The sequence below is a fragment of the Callithrix jacchus genome, chromosome 1 (genome assembly GCF_049354715.1).
Source record: "Callithrix jacchus isolate 240 chromosome 1, calJac240_pri, whole genome shotgun sequence".
NCBI classification, from domain to species: Eukaryota; Metazoa; Chordata; class Mammalia; order Primates; family Cebidae; genus Callithrix; species Callithrix jacchus.
Window position 1 is genome coordinate 83,854,107 of NC_133502.1, and position 22,527 is coordinate 83,876,633.

The window sequence follows — 22,527 nt, forward strand, 5'->3', positions numbered from 1 at the left end:
AAGTGCTGGAATTACAGACATGAGCCACCATACCAGTCTATTTTTTTATATTGTTAATTTAGTACTATTCTGAGTAAAAATAATTTGCTATTACAGTTTTATAAATTGACTATGACAATTTTATAAATGTCAATGCTTTTTATAAGTGAAATAGATTATGTTGTGGGGCTTTTGTTTTGATGGTGATTGATTAGATTATTGTGTTTAAAGACAAAAATTTTCAGCACTCCAGGCTTGGCGATGGAGTGGGGCTGTCTCAAAAACAAAAACTTAAAAGATTTCCTGTGATGGAACTTGTAACACTTTGCTTTTACTTTCTCATTGATCTTTAAAATTACTAATAACTTTTTGGGACATGTAAAATCATGACAAATTCTACAAAAGTACTATCAAAGCAAGTCATGTATTGTGCTCAAGGTCCAGAACCCAAGTCTGCCAGCTCCAGGCTGATTCACTTTTGTCAGCTGTATCCAGCCTAAGCCTCACCCATGACTGGAACCAGATTGACTCAAGTGCTGACTTTTACTGTCTTTTATTTGGTTTTTATTTTATTTAATTCAGTGTTTTGTACTGGTAGTTGACTTGGCTTTGGATTTTGTTCCTGCCTCAGCAAATTCAGGACATGCACATCTATGGATTTTAATGGTAGGATGTTTATTTCAGAAGTGTGAAATAATCAGGTAGCCATATCGCTTTAGACATACTTTACATTATGAAGCATTTTCTTGCTGCTTGTTGTCTTTTTCTGGTGGACTGAGTCAATGCAGCTGGTAAGATCTTTTCCACTTATATTATTGAGACATGTGATTGAAATGGTGTGAGGTGGGTAGGCAAGGGATAAATTCCTACCATAGTTTCTCTGAGCAAGAAAGTGAAACTCAGAGGCCCAGAAGATTTTTGTGACTCTCACAGTGATCCTGGTCTGGCCCCTGAAATCTAAATGATGAGACTCATTTACTGGCAAGATCAGTTCATGTGGTCATTTTCTTGTTCACCTTTGGATCACTAGGCTATTAGCATTTTGCCAGAGGCATTATTTGCATTTTGCTGTATTTGGAAGATTCAGCTTGAGGGAGTCATTATTAGAACATTCTTAGAGTGCTTGAGCCCTCTGAGAAATCTCACATTTTCCTTCTACTTTGGCTCTCTTTTTGTGGGGAAATATACTGTTAAAAACATTGTTGTTTGTTTATCTAATTATCTGTGTTCACACTAATGACTTCCCATTGATCTTAGGAACAAGTCCGTATTTCTTTACTACTCATCCATACTGTTTGCATATTTTTCCATACTATTTGCAATACTCACCAGAGCTTGACCCCTGTCTCTTTCAACAGTCTCATCTTTCTTTTAATCTCATTTCAGTTCTATGCTCTGGGTACCCTGGATTTCTTTGATTATTTCAGTTCCTTGCACTTGGCTTCTTTTCTCTTGCCTAAGCATTTGCACATGCTATTCCCTCTGGGCTGGAGCACTTTTCTGTCCTCTTCTTATAGCTAATTTCAATCCTTTCAGTCTAGCTCCTCTGGGAGCCCCTTGCCGAGTCCTAGAAAAATTACTGCATATTCCTGCAAAATCCACTTTTTCCCTGATAATGGGCTTATTACAGTGCAATTACTTTTCATAGTCTATCTTCTCTGGCAGACTGGATTTCTTTGGAAGGGAGGAACAAGAAGCTGGTTTAAATTACTGAAGTCTGATTTAAAAAACTGCTATATTATACTGTTGTTTTGCAACATTTAAAAATTTGTGAACTTGGGCTGGGCACGTTGGCTCACACCTGTAATTTCAGCAACTTGGGGGGCTGAGTGGGTGGATCACTTGAGGCCAGGAGTTTGAGATTATCCTGGCCTACATGGTGAAAACCCATCTTTACTAAAAATACAGAAGGTAGCTGAGCATGGTGGTACACACTTGTAATCCCAGCTACTCAGGAGGCTGAGGCAACAGAATGATTTGAACAGAGGAGGCAAAGTCTACAGTGAGCCAAGATTGTGCCATTGTACTCCAGCCTGGGCAACAGAGTGAGATTCTATCGCAATAATAATAATAATTTATGAACTCACTTGAGAGTAATACAAGTTCGTGAGCCCCTTAGGAATTTAAAAAATAATGTTACTTTTATAAAATATTATGAAGTTATGTAAAATATTTTTATATCAAGATTATTAAACTGTTATACATCTTGCTCTAATATAAACTTTAACATTTAATGGCCTCCATTTTATATAGATGTTTTCTCATTTAACAGGTGATATGCGCTACTTAATTTAAATTGATTATATAAGAAAGAGTATGATTTGTTTAAAAAATTTAATAAAATATTATGCTTAGTTTGAGATCAAATATACATTAAAATATAGTTGAAAATTTAAATATTTTCTGAAACTTTTTTTTGACATGGCGTCTTGCTCTGTCCCACAGTCTGGAGTGGTGCAGTCTCAGCTCACTGCAACCTCCACCTCCCGGGTTCAAGTGATTCTCCTGCCTCAACCTCTAGAGGATTTGGGATTACAGGTGTGTACCCACTATGCCTGGGTAATTCTTGAATTTTCAGTAGAGATGAGGTTTCATCACCATGTTGACCAGGCTGGTCTCAAATCCTGGCCTCAAGTGATCCAGTGGCTTTGGCCTCCCAAAGTGCTGGGATTACAGATGTGAGCCACTGCACCTGGCCATATTTTTTAAAAATAAAAGGAAGAGGGGAGGACTCAAGATGGCGCTGTGAGAACAACCCAGGATTGGAGCTCACGTTGAATCCGCAAACGGTGAGTCAGAGCTGCATTTCCAGACTGATTGTTGTTGCCCACAGAACGGGGAAACTCCCAAGTATAAAAAAGACATGGGACGCCAGGCAGTAGGTCTGCCTGGCGAAGCCGGCAGCCGGGACGGCGGCAGCCGGCCCTACCCAGCAATCCCCACAGGGCGCGCTTGTCCGGGTGCCCTGTTGAACCGGCAACCTGACACTTGAGAGGGCTGGACTTGAGACCGAACAAGACTGGGACAGTAGGCCAGCCCAGGGGATTGCAGGAACATATTGTTTGGGATACCCGGTGGGACGAACAAAACCGCGATTTCAAACTATCCCGAGCAGACGGTCCGAGACGCTCTGTGGGGGAGGGGCGTCCACCACTACCGAGGCAACCCGCCCCGACTGAGATACACGCCCACTGCTGACGCAGCCTGCCGTTGCTGAGGCAACACGCTACAACGAAGAGACTAAGCCCCAGGGTGTGGTGGAGACCACAGCAGAGCCTGCAGGAACAGGGCGAATCACACAACAGCAGGGCGGAACCTCGGCAGCCAAACAGTGGCTAGTCTGCCTTCTAGCTGGGCAGGACACCTCATCGAACATCCAAAAATAAAGCCCAAACCCCTCAACACAGAGCATTTGAGAAAAAAAAAAAGGGTTTTTTAATGAGCTCTGTTGCAGCAGAATCAAACATAGCAGCCTAACAGCCCTGAATGAACAACAGAGCACACAGCTCAGCAATTAAGCCCATATAAAGTACAAACTGTCTCCTCAAGCAGCTCCCTGACCCCTCTATATCAAAAAGACTGACATTAGGCAGGCATCATCCTGCGACAAAGATAGCAGAAAAAGAAACTGGTAGCATCCCTCGCTGTGCCATAGCTGCTAGAGGTGCACCCCAGACAAGCAGGGTCTGTAGCGGACCTCAGCAGTCGTACAGCGAAGGGGCTAGACTGGTAGAAGGAAAACCAAGCAACAGAAATACTTCATCGTCAACATTCTGGGTGTCCACTCAGAGACTGAATTGAAAAGTCAGCAACTACGCAGACGACCAGCGGACAAATCCACAAAGATGGGAAGAAACCAGCACAAAAAGGAGGAAAACACCCGAAACCAGAACACCTCGCCTCCTAGAAAGGACCAAAACTCCTCACCAGCAAGGGAACAAAACTGGATGGAGAATGACTGTGACGAAATGACGGAATCAGACTTCAGAAGATGCATAATGAGAAACTTTTGTGAGCTAAAAGATCATGTATTAAATCAATGCAAAGAAACTAAGAACCTTGAAAAAAGATTTGAAAAAAGATTTGAGGAAATGATAACAAGAATGGATAACTTAGAGAGGAATATGAATGAATTAAAGGAGCTGAAAAACACAATACGAGAACTTCGTGAAGCGAACACAAGTTTCAATAACTGAATTGACCAAGCAGAAGAAAGAATATCTGAAGTCGAAGACCAACTCAATGAAATAAAACGAGAAACCAAGATCAGAGAAAAAAGCGCAAAAAGGAATGAACAAAGTCTCCAAGAAATGTGGGACTATGTGAAAAGACCTAACCTACGTTTGATAGGTGTACCAGAAGGGGACGAAGAGAATGAATCCAAGCTGGAAAATACTCTTCAGGACATCATCCAGGAAAATTTCCCCCACCTAGCAAGACAGGCCAACACTCAATTGCAGGAAATACAGAGAACACCACAAAGATATTCTGCAAGAAGAGCAACCCCAAGGCACATAATCGTCAGATTCAACAGGGTTGAAATAAAGGAGAGAATACTAAGGGCAGCCAGAGAGAAAGGCCGGGTCACCCACAAAGGGAAGCCCATCAGACTCACAGCAGATCTCTCGGCAGAAACACTACAAGCCAGAAGAGAGTGGGGGCCAATATTCAACATTCTTAAAGAAAAGAACTTTCAACCCAGAATTTCATATCCAGCCAAACTGAGCTTCAGAAGTGAAGGAAAAATAAAATCCTTTGCGAACAAGCAAATACTCAGAGATTTTGTCACCACCAGGCCTGCTTTACAAGAGCTCCTAAAAGAGGCACTACACATAGAAAGGATCAACCAGTACCAGCCATTCCAAAATCACACTGAATGCTAAAGAGCTTCAACATAATGAAGAATCTACAACAACTAACAGGCAAAACAGCCACTTAGCATCAAAATGGCAGTATCAAATTCACACATAACAATATTAACCCTAAATGTAAATGGACTGAATGCACCAATCAAAAGACACAGACTGGCAAATTGGATAAAAATCCAAAACCCATCAGTGTGCTGTATCCAGGAAACCCATCTCACATGCAAGGATACACAAAGGCTCAAAATAAAGGGATGGAGGAAGATTTACCAAGCTAATGGAATGCAAAAAAAAGCAGGAGTTGCAATTCTCATCTCTGATAAAATAGACTTTAAAGCAACAAAGATCAACAGAGACAAAGAAGGCCGTTACATAATGGTAAAAGGATCAATACAACAAGAAGAGCTAACGATGCTAAACATATATGGACCCAATGCAGGAGCACCCAGATACATAAGGCAAGTTCTTAATGACTTACAAAAGGACTTAGACTCCCACACAATAATAGTGGGAGACTTTAACACTCCACTGTCAATACTAGACAGATCAACCAGACAGAAAATCAACAAGGATATCCAGGACTTGAACTCAGATCTGGAGCAAGCAAACCTGATAGACATTTACAGAACTCTCCACCCCAAATCCACAGAATACACATTCTTCTCAGCACCACATCACACCTACTCTAAAATTGACCACATAATTGGAAGTAAAGCACTGCTCAAAAAATGCAAAACAACTGAAAACATAACAACAGCCTCTCAGACCATAGTGCAATCAAGTTAGAACTCAGATTTCAGAAACCAACCCAGAACCGCACAGCTTCATGGAAACTGAACAACTGGCTCTTGAATGTTGACTGGGTAAACAACGAAATGAAGGCAGAAATAAAGAAGTTCTTCGAAACCAATGAGAACGAAGACACAACGTGCCAGAACCTCTGGGACACATTTAAAGCAGTCTCTAGAGGAAAGTATATAGCAATAAGTGCCCATATGAGGAGAATGGAGAGATCCAAAATTGACACCCTATCGTCAAAATTGAAAGAGCTAGAGGAGCAAGATCAAAAAAACTCAAAACCCAGCAGAAGACAAGAAATAACTAAGATCAGAGCTGAGCTGAAGGAGATGGAGACACGAAAAACCCTTCAAAAAATCAATAAATCCAAGAGCTGGTTTTTTGAAAAGATCAACAAAATAGACAGACCACTAGCCAGATTGATTAAAAAGAAAAGAGAGAACAACCAAATAGATGCAATAAAAAATGATAAAGGGGAAATCACCACAGATTCCACAGAAATTCAAACCATCATCAGAGAATATTACAAACAACTCTATGCGCATAAACTAGTAAACCTGGAAGAAATGGATAAATTCCTGGACTCCTGTGTCCTCCCAAGCCTAAACCAGGAGGAAGCTGAAACTATGAATAGACCAATAACAAGGTCTGAAGTTGAGGCAGCCTACCACACACAAAAAAGCCCAGGTCCAGACGGGTTCACAGCCGCATTCTACCAGACACACAAGGAGGAGCTGGTACCATTCCTTCTAAAACTATTTCAAACAATCCAAAAAGACGGAATCCTTCCCAAATCATTTTATGAGACCAACATCATCCTGATACCAAAACCCGGCAGAGACCCAACGAGAAAAGAAAACTTCAGGCCAATATCCATGATGAACATAGATGCAAAAATCTTCAATAAAATATTGGCAAGCCGATTGCAACAGCAAATCAAAAAACTTATTCATATAATCAAGTAGGATTCATCCCAGGGATGCAAGGCTGGTTCAACATACGCAAGTCTATCAACATAATTCACCACATAAACAGAACCAACAACAAAAACCACATGATTATCTCAATTGATGCAGAGAAGGCATTTGACAAAATTCAACAGCCCTTTATGCTAAAAACCCTCAATAAACTCGGTATCGATGGAACGTATCTCAAAGTAATAAAAGCTATTTATGACAAACCAACAGCCAATATCATACTGAATGGGCAAAAACTGGAAGCATTCCCTTTAAAATCTGGCACTAGACAAGGATGCCCTCTCTCACCACTCCTATTCAATCTAGTACTGGAAGTTCTAGCCAGAGAAATCAGGCGAGAAAAAGAAATAAAGGGTATTCAAATAGGAAAGGTGGAAGCCAAATTGTCTCTATTTGCAGACGACATGATAGTATACTTAGAAGACCCCATCGCCTCAGCCCAAAAACTCCTGAAACTGATAAGCAACTTCAGCAAAGTCTCAGGATATAAAATCAATGTGCAAAAATCACAAGCATTCGTCTACACCAATAACAGACTTAAAGAAAGCCAAATCAAGAGCGAACTGCCATTCACAATTGCTACAAAAAGAATAAAGTACCTTGGAATACAACTCACAAGGAACGTAAGAGACCTATTCAAGGAGAACTACAAACCACTGCTCAACGAAATCAGAGAGGACACAAACATGGAGAAACATTCCATGTTCATGGTTAGGAAGAATTAATATCGTGAAAATGGCTATACTGCCCAAAGTAATTTACAGAATCAATGCTATCCCCATCAAGCTACCATCGACTTTCTTCACAGAACTGGAAAAAACCACCATGAACTTCATATGGAACCAAAAGAGAGCCCACACAGCCAAGTCAATTCTAAGCAAAAAGAACACAGCGGGGGGCATCACACTACCGGATTTCAAACTATACTACAAGGCTACAGTAATCAAAACAGCATGGTACTGGTACCAAAACAGAGATATAGACCAATGGAACAAAACAGAGGCACCGGAGGCAACACAACATACATACAACTATACAATCTTTGAGAAACCTGACAAAAACAAGCAATGGGGCAAGGATTCCATGTTTAACAAATGGTGTTGGGAAAACTGGCTAGCCATGTGCCGAAAGCAGAAACTGGACCCCTTCCTGACACCTTACACTAAAATTAACTCCAGATGGATTAAAGACTTAAACATAAGACCTGGCACCATAAAAACCCTAGAGGGAAATCTAGGCAAAAGTATCCAGGACATAGGAGTAGGCAAGTACTTCATGAACAAAACACCAAAAGCATTGGCAACAAAAGCCAAAATAGACAAATGGGACCTAATCAAACTCCACAGCTTCTGCACGGCAAAAGAAACAGTCACTAGAGTGGATCGGCAACCAACAGAATGGGAAAAATTTTTTTGCAGTCTACCCATCTGACAAAGGGCTGATATCCAGAATTTACAAAGAACTCAAACAGATTTACAGGAAAAAAACAAGCCCATTCAAAAGTGGGCAAAGGATATGAACAGATACTTTATGAAAGAAGACATATATGAGGCCAACAATCATGAAAAAATGCTCGTCGTCACTGGTCATCAGAGAGATGCAAATCAAAACCACATTGAGATACCATCTCACGCCAGTTAGAATGGCAATCATTAAAAAATCTGGAGACAACAGATGCTGGAGAGGATGTGGAGAAAAAGGAACACTTTTACACTGTTGGTGGGAGTGTAAATTAGTTCAACCATTGTGGAAGACAGTGTGGCGATTCCTCAAGGCCTTAGGAATAGAAATTCCATTTGACCCAGCAATCCCATTACTGGGTATATATACAAAAGACTATAAATCGTTCTACTATAAGAACACATGTACACGAATGTTCATTGCAACACTGTTTACAATAGCAAAGACCTGGAATCAACCCAAATGCCCATTGATAATAGACTGGATTGGATAAATGTGGCACATATACACCATGGAATATTATGCAGCAATCAGAAATGATGAGTTTGTGTCGTTTGTAGGGACATGGATGAATCTGGAGAACATCATCCTCAGCAAACTGACACAAGAACAGAAAATGAAACACCACATGTTCTCACTCATAGGTGGGTGATGAAAAATGAGGACACATGGACATAGAAAGGGGAGTACTAAACACTGGGGTTAATTGGGGGGAAAAGGGGAGGGCCAGTGGGAGGGGGAGGTGGGGAGGGATAGCCTCGGGAGGAATGCCAAATGTGGGTGAAGGGGAGAAGAAAAGCAAAGCACACTGCCATGTGTGTACCTACGCAACTGTGTTGCATGCTCTGCTCATGTACCCCAAAACCTATAATCCAATAAAAAATTAAAAATAAATAAATAAATAAAAGGAACATGCTTTCTTGAGCCAATGTTTGGAATTTTTGCATTTAACACTCTAAAATGCTTTCTTCTTACATGTAATTTCTATGTTTTTTTTCTACTTGGTGGGGGTTACCACAGACAGTTTCAGCTGCACATCTGCAAGGGAGTAACACATTGTAGGTATGAAATGCTTTTCCTCTAACAGTTACAAAGCCAATTTGGATATGGTTATTCCTATATCTTAAGTCTTTAACATTGGATTTTGAAATACTAAATATTTAATCAGATAAACATTATACAGTGATGTGGTGAAAATTAGCTATATGCACACTGAATGACTTGATACTGTTTTTATGTTTCTAATTTACAATTGGGCTTTATCAGTGTTCTTAGACTTTTTGTTTTTAATCCATAGTCCGCTACAATTGAACATTGTGTGATACAAGACTAAGAATAAAAGCAGTGAAAAACTGTAGATTGCTTAAGACATCTTGGCCTAAGTCGTGGTTGCCAGGGACTGCAGGAGAGGAGAATAGTAAGTTACTATTTAATGGGTATGGAGGTTTATTTGAAGAAGATAAAAAAGTTCTGTTGATGGATGTTAGTGAGGGTTGCACAACAATGTGTATGTAAGTAATACCATTGAACTGTACACTTAACGTGGCTAAAATGGTAAATTTTAAGATATATATATATATATATATACACACACACTCATATCTATATATATATATTTTGTGTGTGTGTGTGTGGGGGTATGGAGTCTTGCTCTGTTGGCAGGCTGGAGTGCAGTGGCACAATCTTGGCTCACTGCCACCTCTGGCTCCTGGGTTCAAGTGGTTCTTTGATCTCAGCCTCCAGAGTAACTGGGACCACAGATGTGTGCCACCATGCCCAGCTGATTTTTGTATTTTTAATAGACAGGGGATTTCAGCATGTTGGCTAGTATGGTCTCTATCTCTTGACCTCATGATCCACCTGCCTCAGCCTCCCAAAGTGCTGGGATTACAGGTGTGAGCCACTGCTCCTGGCCTGTTGTATGTATTTTTAATAATCACAATTTTTAAAAACTGCAATAGACTACTTATTGATGTTTTTTAGCTCATTGCCAGTAATCATTGTGCACACTCACCAGGTGTACCAGAGGCTCTAAACTGCCCAATTTTTTGATTTTTATTTATATTTTTGAGACCATCTTGCTCTGTCGCCCAGGATGCAGTACAGTGGTGCAGTCTTGGCCCACTGCAACCTCTGCCTCCTGGGTTCAAGGAATTCTCATGCCTCAGCCTCCCAAGCAGCTGGGATGACAGGTATTCACCACCACACCAAGCTAATTTTTGTATGTTTTAGTAGACTCATGGTTTTACCATGTTGGCCAGGCTGATCTCAAATTTCTGACCTCAAGTGATCTGCCCGCGTTGGCCTTCCAAAGTGCTGGGATTACAGATGTAAGCCACTGTGCGCAGTCTAAACTTTCCAATTTTAGAGGGATAATTGAGAAAACAATTGTTTAAAAAGGAAATGCAGAAGTTTCTATGACTGTGGTTAGTAGCGTGAAGACCTAGAAACCTATGTGAACTCCTGAGGGTTCACAGCCTACTTCTTGGTTAAAAGCCTTAGAAATCTTAGATGTGTGTGTTAGGAGACCAAGTTCTGAAGCTTCCCAGGGTTGTATAAACTCTTGAATTGAGTTCCATGATGGCTGATGAGTAGTCCCACATTTCCACAGTAGACACACTATGGCTGCTTCCTTCTTTCTCATGACAAGAGCAGAAGATGCAGATAATACCTGAAGCAGGAAGACAAAGGGGTGACACTGAACTTGTTGCCTACCTTTGGGTGCCCCTCATGCCTCATGTTTCCTGTTGAACCTCACTTATCAGTGACACAGGGAATGGTCCCTTTGCTCTCCATTTTCCCTGTGGCTGCCTGGAGGTAGGGGAGGCAGACTGTGTGATTTGTTGACATGTTGCTGTGGATTAGTTGGGGGACAGGAACAGGAAGTTTTCCTTGTGGTGTATGTGTCACTGAGGCTCACAGGGGTAGTTTTTAATCTTCTCACTGGTCTCTGTGGTTCTATGACCCTGGTTATTACATGTTCAGAAAGTGTCAGCTTATTTGAAAGTGATACATTTCTTTTCTTTTTGAGATGGAGTTTCACTCTTGTTACCCAGGCTGGAGTGCAATGACATGACCTTGGTTCACCGCAACCTTCGCCTCCCTGGTTCAAACAATTATCCTGCCTCAGCCTCCTGAGTAGCTGGGATTATAGGCATGCACCACAATGCCTGGCTAATTTTGTATTTTTACTAGAGATGGGTTTTCTCCATGTTGGTCAGGCTGGTCTCTAACTGATGATTTCAGGTGATCTGCCTGACTAGGCCTCCCAACATGCTGGGATTCCAAGTGTGAGCCACTGCACCCAGCCACTACTCTTATTTTCTATTCAAACATTGCCAAAGACCATCAAAAAATTTTTTAAATTGTGATATTTGTGTATTTTTTATTTTTTGGAGACACAGTCTAGCTCTTTTTAATGAACACGAAGGGACTTACAGTCCCTTCCCCTACAGTATGTCTTTAATGACATATCAATGAAGGATCATGTCTGAATGAATTATAGAAGTTCAGGACCTAAAAAAGGAAGGTCCCAGAAACTGGAGTTTGGTTTAGTGACTTCATTTCTATTGGATTCAGCTTTCTCATGTGAATGGGAAAGGAAAGGAAATGTTGGGATAAGTGTCATTCCACTGTCTATTCTTCTAATTTGGCTAAGACGACTATCAAATACTTAGATTTATTGACAGCAGTTTTCTGGAATGCTGTTTTGAATGATTCTGAGGAGGCTCAGCAAGAAAGTGTGTTTAGTTGATTGGGTATACCTGTCATGGGGAAAAAATAAGGAGTGCAGAGCATTCGCAGCATTCCTGGGGCATTCCTGCCCATTATCTCAGTACCTTATGTCGATGATTCCTGTCTCTTATCAGGAATCTTGACTGCTCTCTAATGACTCAAACTTACTGAGTGCTGCTTAGTTGCATCATAGATACCACCTGTCTTTGAACAGCTACCCTGCATCTTGATAGAATACAAAGGCTGGCAGGGACTGCTGCTGTGTGGAATAGTCTTTGGTCATTTCTGCTTAGAACACAGAGGTCTGGCTCCAACCAATGGAGATGAGACAGAGCAATAAGGACAACCTCAAATTCATAAGGGATAAAAATGTCTGCTTTTCCTTTGTTCTTTGTTCTCTTGTGGCAAGATGGCTAGTGAGGGCACCCTTCCTGCAGTGCAGGAAGTAAAGAAAGTAAAAACTGCTGTGCTGAGAGATCCTTTGTCTCAGCGCTAGTCTTTCTTAGTGGCACTGAGCATCTGTTTCCAGCAGAGCTGCAGTCCTGGCAATGTTCCTTGCCCCTGCAGTTCCCCATCCTATACTCAGTCATCTTTCACCACCCCTGGACCCTGACAGAGGGTGGGCAGAGTGCCCAGACAGGAGGCTGTAATTTTCCTGAACAATTTCAAGGGCTAATTAAAGGTTTGCCTTGACTAATCAGCTTATGGTTTAATTATCAGGGAACAGGCTCTAGGATTTGGGAAGCAGCTCAGCTGGGGTCTCCCCACAGCATGGCAGGAAGGAGCCAGGACCCCTCCCTACACTCTGGGGGTGGCAGGATACAGGGATACCCCAGCACCCTCCAGTGGGTCAGTGGGGGTTTCTCCATCCCCCTTCGCGCTGTGACAGGTGGATGACAGCAGGTGTGATGGAGATGACAGCTGATTCCTCCCCTTATTCTCATCATTTCCCAGAGCCCCCTGCTGGGGAGGGGCTGGCCCCATTCCTCCAGGAGCTCTGGTAGGGCCTGCCCCTCCCTGCTTGCCTGCAGCACCCCAGCCTCGCTGGCCTTTGTGGAGTGCTCTGACTTCATTTATTCTGTGGCTTTTGTCTTAAAGGTCAACACCTCTGGGAAGCCTCCTTAGGCCTCCCTCCTGCCAGAGCCGGAGATCAGCCTCAAGGCCCCTTGCCAGCTCTGGGGGTCATGGTTGTTCATCTACTGCTCCTTCTACAAACAATGAGAAGTACACTGAGGGGGATGCCTGAGTTGGGCCAGTGTTGGGGTACCCACTGGGACAAAGGGTTTGAGACCAGAGCTCCAAGGAGGGGGCTGGGAGGAGGCATTCAGGCCAGGAGGACTGAGTGATGGCTTGGAGGTGGCTGGACCAGCAATAGCTCCTGGGAGTTTGTGAAGGGGGAGGGGACCCCATAGATGTCCATGCCAGGCCTGGCTTCATTCCTTTCATTCCTCAGCAGGCCCCAGACTCCTGATGGCCCTAAGTGGGGGAGGGTGAGCCAGAGAGGGCCTTCTGGGCACTGAGCCCCCCATCATTTTGTGTCAGTCTCACTTTACACCCTCCCCTGCCCAGGCCTCGGGGCTGGATCTGCCCTCCTGCCCACTTTCCAATCTCCTCCTCACCCTTTGGCTGCACCTTATGGTCACCTGGGGTGGGGAGGGTTCACTGCAGGAGCCTAAGCTGGACCATTTGATGCTGACTCTCCAGCTATGGGGTCTGGGCCTGTGGTTTTCAATGCTCCCATGGTGACTCTAACATGCTTCTGAGCCGGGTTGAGAGCTACTGACTTGCAGGAATGGCAACAATGTGTTTTAGCTTTTGGTGTGTTCTGGGTGCTTTTCTAGGCTTCTGACATGGAGGGGTTAAGTCACGGCATGCCACGGGGATGTGTGACTGTGATTCCCGTATTCCAGATGAGGCAACTGAGGCCCAGCAAAGGCCTCCGAATGGGACATTGCAGCCTCTGTCGCTGTCTTATCTTCCCATTTCTGGTCTATCAAACGTCTGTCTGGGCCTTCCCATTTCACTCCTGTCTCCCTCCCTGCTTCTCTGCCTCTAATCTCCCTCCCCCATCCCACCCCCTGCCTTTCAGCTTTCCCCCTCTCCTGGCAGAAACTTCCCAGATTTCTCTTTTTTTTCTTTTTTATTTATTTTCTTTGAGACAGCAGCTCACTCTGTTGCTCAGGCTGGAGTGCAGTGCCACGATCTGGGCTCACTGCAACCTCTGTCTCCCAGGTTCAAGTGATTCTCCTGCCTCAGCCTCCCAAGTAGCTGGGATTACAGGTACCTGCCACCACACCCAGCTAATTTTGTATTTTTAGTAGAGACAGGGTTTCTCCATGTTGTTCAGGCTGGTCTTGAACTCCCAACCTCAGGTGATCTGCCGACCTTGGCTGCCCAAAATGCTGGGATTACAGGCATAAGCTACTGCACCTGGCTCAACTTAACTTTTAAAATAAAAGCTAAATCTTTTTTAAAAAAGCAAGTGGATTGAAGAAAAACACTCTGAAGGCACTCCTAGATACAGCAGAAGTAGAGCAGGAGGGACTGAGGGACCGAGGCTCAGGACTCCCTTCTCTGACCCAGGACCTGGGAGCAAAGGGCTGGGTGCCCGGCTTCAAGTAAACCAGTGGTGTGAATATGTGGTCCTCAGGCTCCTGCTTTCCTAGGGCTACCGGCTTCCAGCTGAGAGCTGCCACCCTACCCACCCCCACCCTGCAACCCCTTCTGCATCACCTGCTGGTTACACCTTCAGGGTAGAGTGGTCTCCCACCCCAGCTCTGCTCTTGGCCACCTGTGTCACCCTGGGTGGCTTTCTCAGCCTCTCTACATGCTTCCTTCTTGACAGCATGGTAGTGGCCATAAGTCCGTTGGGCCTGTACATTCCAATGACTGGTCCTCTGGGAGCTGCACTTCCACTTCTGCATTTTAATGTAAATCTCCTTGACCTCAGCTGCTCCATTCCCCACTCCCTTCCAGCCACTCAGCTTCCAGTCCTAGGGCCTCCATATTGACCATGCTCTCTACCCTCTGTGCTGTTCCCAGATTCTCTGTGTGGCTTTCTCACCTGAATCCTGTCTTTGTTCAGATGCCACCCACTTAGAGACCATCCCAACTGTGCCCTCTGATAGAGCACCTTTTCATTCTGTCTCTTCTCCTACTGGTTTACTTGTATATTGTCTAGTGTCCCCACTAGAATGTCAGCTCCAGGAGGGCAGGGACTGTTGTCTTATTCACTGCTGTCTCCAGTGCCTAGAACAGTGCCTGGCACCTGCTAAGTGCAAGTTAAGGAGTTGTTGCTCATTGGGTAGAAGCATTTAAAAAAATGGCTGGACACGGTGGCTCAGGCCTGTAATCCCAGCACATCAGGAGGCTGAGGCTGGGGAATCACCTGAGGTTAGGAGTTTGAGACCAGCCTGGCCAACATGGCAAAACCTGTCTCTACTAAAAATACAAAAATTAACTGGGTGCAGTGGCATGCGCCTGTAGTCCCAGCTACTCAGGTGGCTGAGACAGGAGAATCACTGGAACCTGGGAGGCGGAGGTTGCAGTGAGCACAGATAGCCTCCCTGCATGCCATCCTGGGTGACAGAGCAAGACTCTGTCTTAAAAAAATTTGTTGAGTGCATGAGCGAATGAAAGAAGGAGTGGGACTGGGCACAGTGGCTCACATCCCAGAACTCTGAGAGGCTGAGGTGGGCAGATCATGTGAGCTCAGGAGTCTGAGACCAGCCTGGGCTGTAGTGAGACCTCTCTACAAAACAATTTTAAAATGATTATTTCTAAATAATTTTAAAATTATTTAAAATTTAAAAGGGCATAGTGGCATGTTCCTGTGGTCCCAGCTACTCAGGAGACTGAGGTAGGAGGATTGCTTGAGCCCCAGTGTTGGAGGCTGTAGTGAGCTATGATTGCACCACTACTCTTCATCCTGGGTGACAGAGCAAGACTCTTTCTCAAGATGGATGGATGGATGGATGGATGGATGGATGGATGGATGGATGGATGGATTGATAGAGATAGATAGATAGGTAAGATAGAGAGAGAGAGCAAGACTTTGTCTCAAGATAGATAGGTAAGTAGATAGAGAGATAGGTAGGTAAGTAAAGATAGATAAACAGATAGATAGACAGACAGACAGATAGATAGTAAGAATAGGAAAATGGACGTGGTTAAGTGAGTGGACATTGGCCCAGGTGAGACCTGCTGTGGCATCCTGGTTCTGATACACTCACTGTGTGACTGAGGGCTGGCATGTCTTCTCTCTGCACTGCACTCTCCTCCTCTGCAAAATAGGGTGTGGACAGCACCTCCTCACTGCCTTGTTTTGCACCAGGATGGAGCCTGCACGTAACATTTTGTAGTGGTCTTGCTGCTGTCCTGTGTCTCCAGCACAAGGTACAGATGAGCCAGAAGTGGTCCCTGCCACAGGGAAGTTTAACCCAATCTTTTTTTGTCGAGACAGAGTCTCACTCTGTTGCCAGGAGTCAGGCTGGAATGCAATGGTGAGACCTTGGCTCACTGCAACCTTTGCCTCCCGGGTTCAAGTAATTCTTATGCCTCAGCCTCCCAAGGAGCTGGGACTACTGGTGTGTCCACCACACCCAGCTCATTTTTGTACATTTAGTAGAGATGGGGTTTTGCCATGTTGGCCAGACTGGTCTTGAACTCCTGACATCAAGTGACCCACCTGCCTAGGCCTCCCAAAGTGCTGGGATTACAGTCATGAGCCACCGTGCCCAGCCATGGACATGCAGTTTGAAGGAAGAGGAAGGGATAATAAAGTGAAGGATGGCTGGGAATGTTGGCTCACTCCTGTAATCGCAGCACTTTGGGAGTCAGAAGCAGGTGGATCTTGAGATCAGGAGCTCAAGACCAGCCTGGCCAACATGGTGAAACCCTGTCTCTACTAAAGCTACAAAAATTATCTGGGCATGGTAACAGGTGCCTGTAAACTCAGCTACTCAGGAGGCTGAGCCAGGAGAATTGCTTGAACCCAGGTGACAGAGGTTGCAGTGAGTGGAGATCACAGCAGTGTACTCCAGCCTGGGTGAGAATGAGATTCCATCTCAAAGAAAAAAAGACAGAGGTTGTGGTTGGGTGGGGGGGTGGCAGCAGTTCAGGACCCAGGCCAAGGGCACAGTCCATGCAGAGCCTGAGAGCCTGGTGGCAGGGATGGCACTCTACCTGGTGGAATGAAGGAGGGCAGAGCTGCTCCCTCCACCAAGGCTCTGCTTCTGCTTCAGAAGGCCAGGGTGCTTCCCAGATCTGTCTCTTTATGAGCTCATCTGTTGTGGGGACTCATGCATTTCCAGAGGCACCCTTTATGTGATTTGACTCTCGCCAAGATACACTGCCACTTCTTTCGATTCCCAGCCTAGGCCACGTGGCTGGGTGGGCCCCTGCAGTGGGGAGGGCCTGGGCACTCACAGCATGGGGACTTTTTCGGTGTTGGGACACACACAAGGTTACTTGTGAAACAGCCAGATTCATTCTCTGAAGACCCACTTCCCCCCAGGGGTCAAGTGAGGCGGTAAGTGAATGACTTGTGTCTGCCTTGGCCCCATCCCCCTGCCCTGCATCTCTTCAGGGACCAGACTCATTACTTTGGTTATGGCATCACTCATTTCACAGATATGTCCTGAGCACCTACTGTGTGCCAGCCACTGCTCTAGATGCCAGCAAGAACTAGACAGAGGTCCCTGCCCTCAAGGTGCTGACAATCTGCTGGGGGCAGGTGGAGGCAGGGACTGCCAGTCAATAGGTGTATGATGCCAGGGGGTGATAAGTACCACCGAGACTTAAAAAGCAGGGCAGAGATTTTGCTAAGGAATCAGGACAGCCTCTCAGAGGAGGGTTTTTTGCACTAAGACCTGGCTGAGCAGTGGAGTTCTGGCAGAGGGAAGAATACCTGCAAAGGCCCAGAGGCTGGAACAGCTGTGATGTGTCCAAGACATACACAGAAGAGGCTAGCTCAGCTGGAGAAAGCAAGGGGAGGAGATGAGGTTTTTGAGGTTGGCAGGGCCCTCCCAGTCAGGGCCGTGTTGAATCATAGTGTTTGAGCCAAAGTGGGAAGCCATGTAGAATTTGTTTAATGCATTTGTTTAATGTTTCTTGGCCAGGCAAGTTGGCTCACACGTGTAATCCCAGCATTTTGGGAGGCTGAGGCAGGCAGATCACAAGATCAGGAGTTCAAGACCAGCCTGACCAACATGGTGAAATCTCATCTTTACAAAACATACAAAAATTAGCTGGGCATACTGGTACATGCCTGTAATCTCAGCTACTTGAGAGGCTGAGGCAGGAGAGTGGCTTGAACCAGGGAGGCAGAGGTTGCAGTGAGCCAAGATCATGCCACTGCACTCCAGCCTGGGAAACAGATTGAGATTCTGTCTCAAAATAAAAAAGAAGAAAAAACAAGACATTTCTTCAGATTTTCTTCTAACCAAGGTGGCTTTTCTGACCTTGGTCTGGTCATTGTCAGGGACGTTGTCCCTCCCTGTTTTGTCCTGTAATTCTCCAGGGTCCTTTCTCTAGAGTGGAGGCCTTGGCTGGAGCCAGAGCCACTGGGGAAGAGGAGGCTGGGGATGTTGATTTGCCTTTTTTGTGGTATAGAGTGGCCACTTAGGTAACCTAGCACTGGGTGGCCCTGGACAGTGACTTCCCATCTTCAGGCCTCAGTTTCCCGGTTTGGGGAACAGGAAGGAAGAGGACTCCCCACCCACCACCCAGAACTGTTTAAAGGGCTCTGTGTGGCCTGGTCTGCATGCCTGGCATGGGCCTGGCAAGTCCGCAGCCCCGCTGAGGCCATGCCTGGCTCTAGGCACTGGGATCCAACTGTTGGAAAGGAAAATGTGGTCACTGCCTGTGAGAGCCCCTCACTTAGCAAGGAAGACAGCAACAGACAGACAAACAACTGTACCATGTGAGGTGATGCTGAGGGGCCTGCAGGGAATGGAGCCAGGCTGGCATGTGCCAAGCTCAGGGCCAGACCCTGGGGTGCCACATGGAGAAAGACCAGCCCAAGCTCCTGCCTGTGAGCTCACACTGCAACCCTCGGCCAGTCCTGCCACCTCCACCTTTACGTCATGCCCGGAACCTGCTGATGCTGCCCCCTCTGCAGCTCCCATGTGGTCCTGTCCCTTTGATTTCCACTGGATCATCACAGCCACCTCCTCCCTGGACCCCTTTCTTTTCTGCCCCCACAAACTGTTTCCAGCCAGTGAAAGCCTGTAAACTCCAGAGTCAGGCGGTGGCGCTCCTGGGCTCAGGGCCTCCCACAACTCCATCTCATTCGGGAAAGGACCAGGTCCCTCCCTGTGGCCCCCAAAGCTTGACCTGTCCCATGACCTACTTGGCCTTTCCTTCCACTTACCCCCTCGCCCACCCTGCTCCAGCCCCATGGCCTCTTCGGTGCCCTTTAACCACATCAAGCACATTTGCACTGCAGGGCATCCACCCTGGCTGTTCCTTCCTCCTGGGTTGCCCTTCCTCCAGAGTGCTACATGGCTCCCTTACCCCTCCTCATGCAAGTCCCTGCTCAGGTGTCCCCTTCTCAGCAAGGCCTGCCTGATCATTTTATTATTATTAATATTATTATTTTGAGACAGAGTCTCATTCTATCGCCCATGCTGGAGTGCAGTGGCAAAATATTGGCTCACTGCAACCTCCACTTCCCAGGTCCAAGTGATTCTCCTGCCTCAGCCTCCCTAATAGCTGGGATTATAGGCATGTGCCACCACACCAGGCTTATTTTTTTTGCATTTTTATTAGAGACCGGGTTTCACTATGTTGGCCAGGCTGGTCTTGAACTCCTGACCTCAAGTGATCCACCTGCCTTGGCCTCCAAAAGTGCTGGGATTACAGGTGTAAGCCAGTGCACCCAGCCTATTATTCTTATGTTTGAGACAAGGTCTCTCTCTGTCACCCAGGCTGGAGTGCAGTGGCTTGATCACTCACTGCAGCCTCAGTCTCCCAGGCTCAGGTGATATTTTCTATTTTGGGGGGTAGAGACAGGGTCTCACTAGGTTGCCCAAGCTGGTCTTGAACTTCTGGGCTCAAGTGATAATCCCTCTTTCCCTCCCAAAGGGCTGAAATTACAGGCATGAGCCACTGTGCCCAGGCTTGACCACTTTATTGGAAATTCCAGCCTCCCCTCCCCTCAGCTCCCCTTTGATCACTGCATTATTTTCCATCTCAGCATTTCTCACCCAACTTAGTAGATGTTTTTTGATTTATCTCACACATTGAGTGCCTCCTTCCTTCTAGAATGTGAGTGCTGCAAGGACAGGGATGTTTCTGAATGTTGGGTGCATTGGCAAGGGTCCCAGGCCCAGCAGAGAGTCAGTCCCTGGTAGATATTGACTCATGCATGGGTCAATGTGTGGGTGGGTGTGATGGGGTCCCTTGTGGGTGAAGTAGATGTTTGCAAAGGAGGACCCTGAGGTTGTGTCAGTCCCAAAGCCTGAGGACTCCTTGGAGGAACGAGGCTCAGTGTGGGAGGCTGGAAGAGAGATGTGGGTAGAGTAGGGTTAGGGGTTGTGTAAGATGGGGGTAAGAGCTGAGCCATGGTTTGAGGCAGGACTGGCTTGGGGGACTCGGGACACTGAGGAGCCTGCTGTGCTGGATGGGAGGCCAGACTCCCAGAGCCTCCACCATCAGAGCACATCTGCAGAAGGTAGAGGGTAAACTGAGGCAGTGAGGGGCCCTCCCAAATCTGGTAGGTGAAGATTGTGGCAGAGTGGTGAGTGGGAACCACTGGTGGAAGCCTGAGTGCAGGCTGGAGACAGTGAGCGTTCTGGGTCCCCTTCCTAAATCAGGTTTCATTTTGGTGATGATGAAAAGATGCCTATAGGCCTGGCTATCTCCCCTACTCTGCCCTGGGCCCCTGCATTCCAGCTAAGCAAGCCCCATCCCTTCCCGGGACTGCAGCTTTGATCAGAGCCTGGAGGGGGCGGGACAGGAGGTGAGGGGTTCTGCAGGTGAGTCTGCTCACACTGACAGCTTTGTCACACAGTCGGTCTTGCTTTTCCATTTGGGCTGATTATCTTGTGGGGGAGAATGAGGGCGGTAGTACCCTCTTACTCCAATAAAAGGTCAGAGGATGCAGAGTTGACTGGAAAATCTGAAGTGTCTGGTAGGTCAGGTTAACACTGCCTGTATCACATGTTAAACAATTCAAAAGATATTTTAAAATATAAAATAAACATTTTAGAGTAGGATACAAAATGTGCCTGCATTTTGGGGATTAAATACTGGACTCCACAGGCATCTGGGCCCTGGGTGGGGCAGAATGCAGCATCTTCCTGCTGCTCTGGGGCTCCTGTCCCCAGGTCTAAGCTGCTTATCTGAAAGATTTCCAGGTGCCTTAGAGCAGGGGTGTAGTGCAGTTGGCAGGGACCACCATCTCACTGAGTCCCTACCGTGGGCTGCCCTGGGCTATGAGGGGGCAAGACAGGACAGTCTCTGTCTTGTGGAGCTGACACATTCTAGGGGTAGAGGCAGATGCTAAAGAATTATACACACAGCTGGACATGGTAGCTCATGCCTGTAATCCCAGGACTGAGGCGGGTAGATCATGAGGTCAGGAGATCGAGACCATCCTGGCCAAAATGGTGAAACCCCATCTCTACTAAAAATACAAATTAGCCAGGCATGGTGGCAGACACCTGTAGTCCCAGCTACTTGGGAGGCCGAGGCAGGAGAATTGCTTGAACCTGGGAGGTGGAGGTTGCAGTGAGCTGAGATCACACCATTACATTCAACAATAGGAGCAAAACTGTTTCAAAAAAAATTTTTATACACACACACACACACACACACACACACACACACACACACGCTTCATATACATTATGAGAGCCCTGAGGGAAGATAAGGCAGAGGCAGGCGAGAGGGCAACAGGACAGGGACAGAGCCTGTGCACACAGGCGAGCCTGGGAAGTTGGGAGGAGAGATTCACCTAGGGACCAGTGAGAGGAGAGATCAGGTGGGGTACTCACCCATGCAAAGGCCCTGAGGTGGAACCACGTCTTGGATTTGAGGATCGGCAGGGGGGCCCATGTGGCTGGGGCACAGAGAGCCCAGGGGTGCCTGGGAGGAGAGGAGGGCAGCCTGGTGATGGGTGTGTCCTATGGGGACTCTCAGGCCATGAGGAGGCATTGTGGGGGTCAGGAAAGGGATTCAGGCTGTGGACTCCAGAGCCTGCAGGACTGGCTTCTGGGCCCAACTCTGCTTGGTGAACTTAGTGAGAGATTTTACTTCTGTGAGCCTGCATTTCCACATCTGAAAAATGGGGCTCAGAATGGCCACTCCACTGAGGTTGAGGGCACTGGTGAGCTCAGTGTCAGCATCTTCTCTGGGCCATGTGGTGGCAGCAATGGTGGTGGGGATACCAAGCTGAGCCTCAGGCCACATTTGGTGGTGGGGATTGGTTTTAAGCATCTTTCCTGCTGCAGAAGCCTGTGGGAAAGTGTGGTGAACAGCCATGGGGGAGGTGGAAGCCTGGGAGCCCACTTCGTGCTCCTTCCCATTCCCTGTGGGGTCCAGGACAGGTCAGACAGGAGGGAGGGACCCTCACTCCACAGAGACTAGGCCAGGAGAGGAAAGGCAAGGTCTGGGGGTGAACAGAAAGAATGAGGAGGGATGGAGGCAGAGGGGAGCCAGGACCAGCTTTGGGAGGATAGTAATAATAATAATAAATAGTAATAGGCAAA

The 22,527-nt window shown here is 46.3% G+C and overlaps 1 protein-coding gene across 31 annotated transcripts in view; it reads left to right on the forward strand.

Moving 5' to 3' along the window:
- LOC144579193 (serine/threonine-protein kinase PAK 4-like) overlaps nt 1-22,527 on the forward strand; it is a 180,649-nt gene that overhangs the window by 52,094 nt on the left and 106,028 nt on the right. For 20 of the 31 annotated variants that reach the window (XR_013526247.1, XR_013526273.1, XR_013526249.1 and 17 more), the window contains 2 exons: nt 2,425-2,768; nt 9,378-9,497. The exons of 8 other annotated variants lie outside the window; for them this stretch is intronic. The gene's annotated coding sequence lies outside the window, so the exon portion shown is untranslated. Of the gene's footprint in view, nt 1-2,424; nt 2,769-8,640; nt 8,725-9,100; nt 9,143-9,377; nt 9,498-22,527 lie in introns of all 31 variants that reach the window. 3 more of the 31 variants (XR_013526248.1, XR_013526250.1, XR_013526265.1) reach the window with 3 other exon arrangements.